Source organism: Penaeus monodon, unplaced genomic scaffold (assembly GCF_015228065.2).
Source record: "Penaeus monodon isolate SGIC_2016 unplaced genomic scaffold, NSTDA_Pmon_1 PmonScaffold_20137, whole genome shotgun sequence".
NCBI lineage: Eukaryota > Metazoa > Arthropoda > Malacostraca > Decapoda > Penaeidae > Penaeus > Penaeus monodon.
In genome coordinates this window covers 24-6,230 of record NW_023649856.1, presented here as the reverse complement: position 1 = coordinate 6,230, position 6,207 = coordinate 24, and the positions used below count along the sequence as shown (strand labels likewise).

Below are 6,207 nucleotides of genomic sequence, written 5' to 3'. Positions count from 1 at the left end.
ATATCTGCACGATATCACTGAGATCTGCTCCATATTATATGCATTAATACAATCGACACTCTCGGTCAATAGCTAATTCCAACTCAAATGAATTAAAGAGAATGATTATGATAATAGATAAACTAACATGGTGACCATGAACAAATGATAAACATAATAAAACCAATTACGGATATGGATAACTAGTTTATTGTGCCTTATCGCCACGGACATGTTATTAAGCTTGAGGTCCCTTTTTAAAGATGTACTTTCCTATTGTGCAAGTTTTTGTTCGGAAAATTTTCTATATCTTTCTATGGCGCTTAGACTGGACCTAATGTTGTGCTGAATGCTTGTGTTTGTGCTTGTTTGCCGCTTAGGGTAATAAGTTATACTAGCGCACGGAAGGGAATGGCTTGTAGAAAAACATAATGTAAAAAGTATAACATAATGCCAATAGCATCTAATAATTTACTAATACGGTTCGCTATTGCTTTGAAACATAATTTCTATTGATATCTTTATGCAAACACAATTATACCTGCTGTAAACTCTTGAGAAATGCATATATAATAAAACGCCAACAGCATCTGGTGTTCCCAAGCGGTCACCCATCCAAGTACTCACCAGACCCAACGTTGTTTCAGTTCGCTGATCGGACGACAAGCGGTGTTTTCATCGTGGTTTGATCATTGGCGTACAACTTAAAACGTTAATCAGCTTTACGTCAGTGCTCACAGATTTTTCATACATATTAACATCATTTATCTTTTGTTGTTGCATCAAACTTCATTAAAACGACATTCCAGTCTAATCACTCGGATCTGCTCCACCGTGCATCAATCATCACTGTTAGAGTACAGACAATTGTTACCACTTTAAAGCACCTGTCGTGAGCCTTTTACTCATTTTTGAGCTGTGCAACTGTGTAAAAAAATGTACGATATACAAGTCATACAGAAGATATTGAGTAAAATGATCCTCAATACGGTTATAAATCTGTGTACACATGCAACCATATTTCGGGCACTTCTTGCTGTTATCGTATTATTTTTTGTTGGTATTATCAGTCTTCAAAATATCAATATTTGTAAAATGGTTATTACTAGTAATTTTATCATCATTATCACCATCATTTATCAATCCTTTTAGAATGTGGTTATAACTACTATCAACATCATCACTGCTTACTCTTTACATACCATTTGCAAATTTCAATGCCATGGCATCAGAGTCACATCAGTGAGATTCATACTAACATCAACCACAGTCCAACACTTAAGGGAGTAAATGCAATAATGGTTAATGATTTACCAAATTCTGCTAGACTTCTATCACTCTTTTGTGCCATAATACTCTATAAAGAATTCATGGTTTGCAACTATTGCTCAAAAACTTGGGGAAAGGCAAAAAGACATTCTTACATTATATATATACAAAGAAATATACTTTTGTATAACAATCCAATTAATGAAACTATAGCCGCGATTTTTTGAAAATTTAATTTGCTTTCTTGGATATTGATATTATCTTTATTTCTATCATTTTTTTTCACTGTTCTTTTGCAGATATCAGTACTTATATTATTACTATTATATTCATGCGATTACTACTAAATTCGTTCTATCCTTCTCCCTCTTTGCAACGGTAAATTTGCTTTTACTGTTTTGCTGTTGACTGAAGCATAATTTTCATTGAGTTCTTTAGGCAAATATGTATGGCATATATAGCATATATATAATAAAATGCCAAAAGTATTCGAATGTTTGGGTGACATAAAATAACTATCTACACTGTTGATTTTTTCTCCCTTTTGTTGGAAATTTCTTTACTTGCCATGCAGTAACACATGATCACTAAGGCAAGCAAATCTAATTTAGGGTCACTATTCATTTATGCAAACTGGAACATGCGATGATTACTCATGATGATTCCCTTTTCCGTAAATATACTACTAGAGATATATGATAAAGATTAACTAATCACAGGAATGGTGATTTGGGATTCAAATCCTGTTTGCAATTGTAACTTTAACAATACTCGTCATATTTTTGTCTTTTCATCACCGATTCCTACATAATAAGCTATATAAAACAAATTTCTAATCAGTGTTGCCAATCCTGAGTTTTCTAACGTAGGTCCATAATTTTCACTGTGACCTGAGTTTCTGTGTTTGTTAATAGAAATCCATAAATCTTGTCTTTTTTACCTCAATTAATCTAGTATGTATTTTTTTTACTAAGTATGTTGACCATCAACACGTAACACCTGTATCAGACACGTCTATTAGCACGGTGCATTCGTTCAGTTTATCAGTCGCATCCTAGCTGTTTTTTTTACTAGAGCCCTTTCGCATAGCCACTCTTAACTTGCTCACACACGAGGGAAAATAACTTCTGAGGATAAGGAACCCATTGTGGATGGAGAGTCGAGAATACTCTGCCACAAAAAAGGCTAAACCACTGTAAAACAAATGTTCGTAATTGTATGATCTTAACTACATATAAGTGGGCCTAAATATATAACTTCTTTATGCGGTTAGTAGTATTATTTTACCAAGAGACATAGTGATATTACCATGATTTCTATATTTCATTTTGTCGAAATATTAATTCACTAATTATCATCGTTACTGGTAGGGTAATCATTATCAACAATGATACTACATTTTGTTCGAATTATGATCAATAATATTATCACCAGTATCTTTGATATGATGCTAATTATGATTTATATTTACATTTAAGTAGCGTTATTATTAACATTACCATGACAACAACGACTATGTTAATGACAGTAATTATCATAATCTAATAACAATAATAGCGATGATGAGAATAATATTGAAAATGCTAGTAATAATCATAACGAAACAAATACACAAAAAAATGATAATAACAAGAACAATAGCGGCAAAAATGTTTTATGAAAGCACTCAAAGTTTAAGATTCAATAAATGGTATTTTTGCTTATGGTTAGCTATATCGTTTATCTCTGTGCAAGAGATGCAGTAGAATGAGTACACATTAAAAATCATATAAAATATCACATTACTCAATTTCTTATCATTACTTGTACACCTTGTATTCTTTACAAAGTTGCACAGCTCAATCACTAGTAAAAGCTTACAGCAGGTGCAAAAAACTGGTGACAATAGAATTGCCAATACTCCCGATAGTGGTCGATTGTGACTGATGTTTACATTATGGAAAAGATCTCAATGTTCTGATTGGAATGTCATTGTCATGAAGTTTGATGCAAAACTAAAATATACATTATATTAGGATGTATAAAAATGACGAGCACGACAGAAAAGTGGCTAACGTTAAATAAAACTTTGTCAACGATCATACCACGTTGAAAGCACCGCTTCTCGTCCGATCAGCGAAGTTAAGCAACGTTGGGTCTGGTCAGTACTTGGATGGGTGACCGCCTGGGAACACCAGATGCTGTTGGCATTTTATTATGCATATTTATTATATATTATATAAGAAATGTATATGTTTAGCATATATAATAAAATGCTAAACATATGCATTTTCTTTGCCACTTTTAACAGCTCTTCTCATACTTGTATCAAGAAATCCAATGAAATTATACTTTAATTTAAACGAAATAGAGTAAAAGTCATTGGAGGCGAATTTAGAGAGAATAAAGAAAATGGATGGGGGTATAACTAAAGTAAATTAAAGTGATAATGACTGTTTTATCAATAATCATTAGTAATGATGGATATAAAAATATGAATGAAATCATTTTAATAATAAAGAAAACATTCACGATCAATTTCCAGCAATATATCTGGCAGTAGTTTTGAAGCTTTGGCTCTATACCATTCCTCGTGGAGTTTCAGAGCCTGTGTTGTCAGTGTACGATTTTATTAACCAGTGAAAACATGTGAGATTTCCTTCCCTTTGCCGTTGGCTTTTGTGACTGATGAATGTAGGTGTAACTGGATGGCAAGTAATTGGAATTTCCTAGGAAGACTAAATAAAAACTGAATTGTATATGGGTATTAACATAATACATTTCATAAGAGTTTCCGCGCCAGAGAAAGCAGATAAACAAAGCAGATATGTTAAATGCTAATATTCCAAACAAAAACTTGCACAACAGGAAACTACATATCAAGATAAGTGACAGAGTATGTCCACGACCTTAATCTATTTTCCCTATCCGTAACTGGTTTTGTTGTAAATATTACTATCATCAGATGTCCATATCATAATGCTCGTCTTTTCTTGCCATGACTACTACCATTAATCTTACATAATTGATAACTAACCAACTACTAATATTAGTGGTAGGATTACAATTACAATAATTCCTACTATAATATTGTCAGCAGTAGTAATGACATGATCATTTGTGATTTACATTAATAATTCCTTCACTCGTGTTTCAGCTTTTGACGAGCGAACACCTTGTTAACGCAGTAAACAAAAACTCAGTCTTGTGCACAAAGCACCCTGGTAGCCCGGGCCTACTCGTCTCGCTTGATTTTGTTGTGCTGAGTTTCATAGTAAAATAAGTTAAAGTAAATCCTGTTAATAAAGAACTTTTTGTGTTTGACAGCACCGTCAGTGCTCTTGTTTTTCCAGGTGACACGAGACTACAGTACGCGTAGTCAGCACCCCACCTCAGCCCGCACTCTTTTACACTGGGTACCTGGCATTGACCCTGGGAGGGGCCAGTATCTGGGACAGTCCTTTGGGGCACTTTTTTCCATATTTCTAAAATTATCCTTAATCATGTGACTTCTAGCCTAACAGGAGTAACCTTGTGGCTCCGTATTGCCCTGGGGTTGCACGCTTACCTCTTGCACTAGGCAAGATCGCGGTAAGGGAGTTTCTTCCACATAACAATGATACTCTGTGGTACGAGAACGCAATCAGGCTTCACTGGGGGGTTAAGAAGAGGATAATACTGTTTACTCTTCTTAGTATGCTGTTAGATGAAACATAAGTTAAGATTTATCAATTCCCTTAGGCAGAGAAGCTTTGGCTTAACACCCGGGAGTTTGAGCCTGTGTTGTCAGTGTACGATTTTATTAACCAGTGAAAACATGTGAGATTTCCTTCCCTTTGCCGTTGGCTTTTGTGACTGATGAATGTAGGTGTAACTGGATGGCAAGTAATTGGAATTTCCTAGGAAGACTAAATAAAAACTGAATTGTATATGGGTATTAACATAATACATTTCATAGAGTTTCCGCGCCAGAGAAAGCAGATAAACAAAGCAGATATGTTAAATGCTAATATTCCAAACAAAAACTTGCACAACAGGAAACTACATATCAAGATAAGTGACAGAGTATGTCCACGACCTTAATCTATTTTCCCTATCCGTAACTGGTTTTGTTGTAAATATTACTATCATCAGATGTCCATATCATAATGCTCGTCTTTTCTTGCCATGACTACTACCATTAATCTTACATAATTGATAACTAACCAACTACTAATATTAGTGGTAGGATTACAATTACAATAATTCCTACTATAATATTGTCAGCAGTAGTAATGACATGATCATTTGTGATTTACATTAATAATTCCTTCACTCGTGTTTCAGCTTTTGACGAGCGAACACCTTGTTAACGCAGTAACAACAAACTCAGTCTTGTGCCACAAGAGCTACCCTGGAGCCCGGGGCCTCTCGTCTCGCTTGACTTTGTTGTTCCTGAGTTTAACGTAAATAAAGTAAAGTAAAATCCTGTAATTACAGAACTTTTGTGCTTTGCCAGCACCTTCAGTGCTCTTGTTTTATGCAGGTGACACGAGACTACAGTAGGCGTAGTCAGCACCCCACCTCAGACCCGCAGCTCTCTTCTACACCAGGGTAGCCCTTACGGGCATTGACCCCTGGGGTAGGGAGGCCCAGTAGTCTGGGGCGTCCTTTGGGCGCACTTTTTCTCCATTTCTAAAATTTTCCTTCTTCATGTGACTTCCCTGAGCCTACCGGAGTACCCTTGTGGCTCCCGTATTCGCCTGGGGGGTGGGCACCGACTTACCGTCCTTCGCACTAGGCAAGTTCGGCGGTAAGGAGTGTCCTCCACATAACTCGATCCTCTCTGTGGTACTGGAGAACGCAACCAGGCTTCCACTGGGGGGTAGAGGACGAAATACTGATTTACTCTCTCTTAGCTATTGCTGTTAGGTTGATACCAAAAGTTAAGAGTTTTCAAATCCCTTCAGGAGAACGATTTTGAGCAAAGGGTCGGACCTG

General features: G+C 35.8%; 1 non-coding gene and 1 pseudogene across 1 annotated transcript; one reads left to right on the top strand and one right to left on the bottom strand.

The window, feature by feature from the left end:
* Positions 1 to 557: 557 nt before the first annotated feature.
* Positions 558 to 676, bottom strand: LOC119569952 (annotated as a pseudogene).
* A 2,642-nt stretch (positions 677 to 3,318) lies between these two features.
* LOC119569951 lies at positions 3,319 to 3,437 on the top strand. The gene has a single exon (XR_005228342.1). It is a non-coding gene; the product is annotated as a 5S ribosomal RNA (ribosomal RNA).
* Positions 3,438 to 6,207: the final 2,770 nt, after the last annotated feature.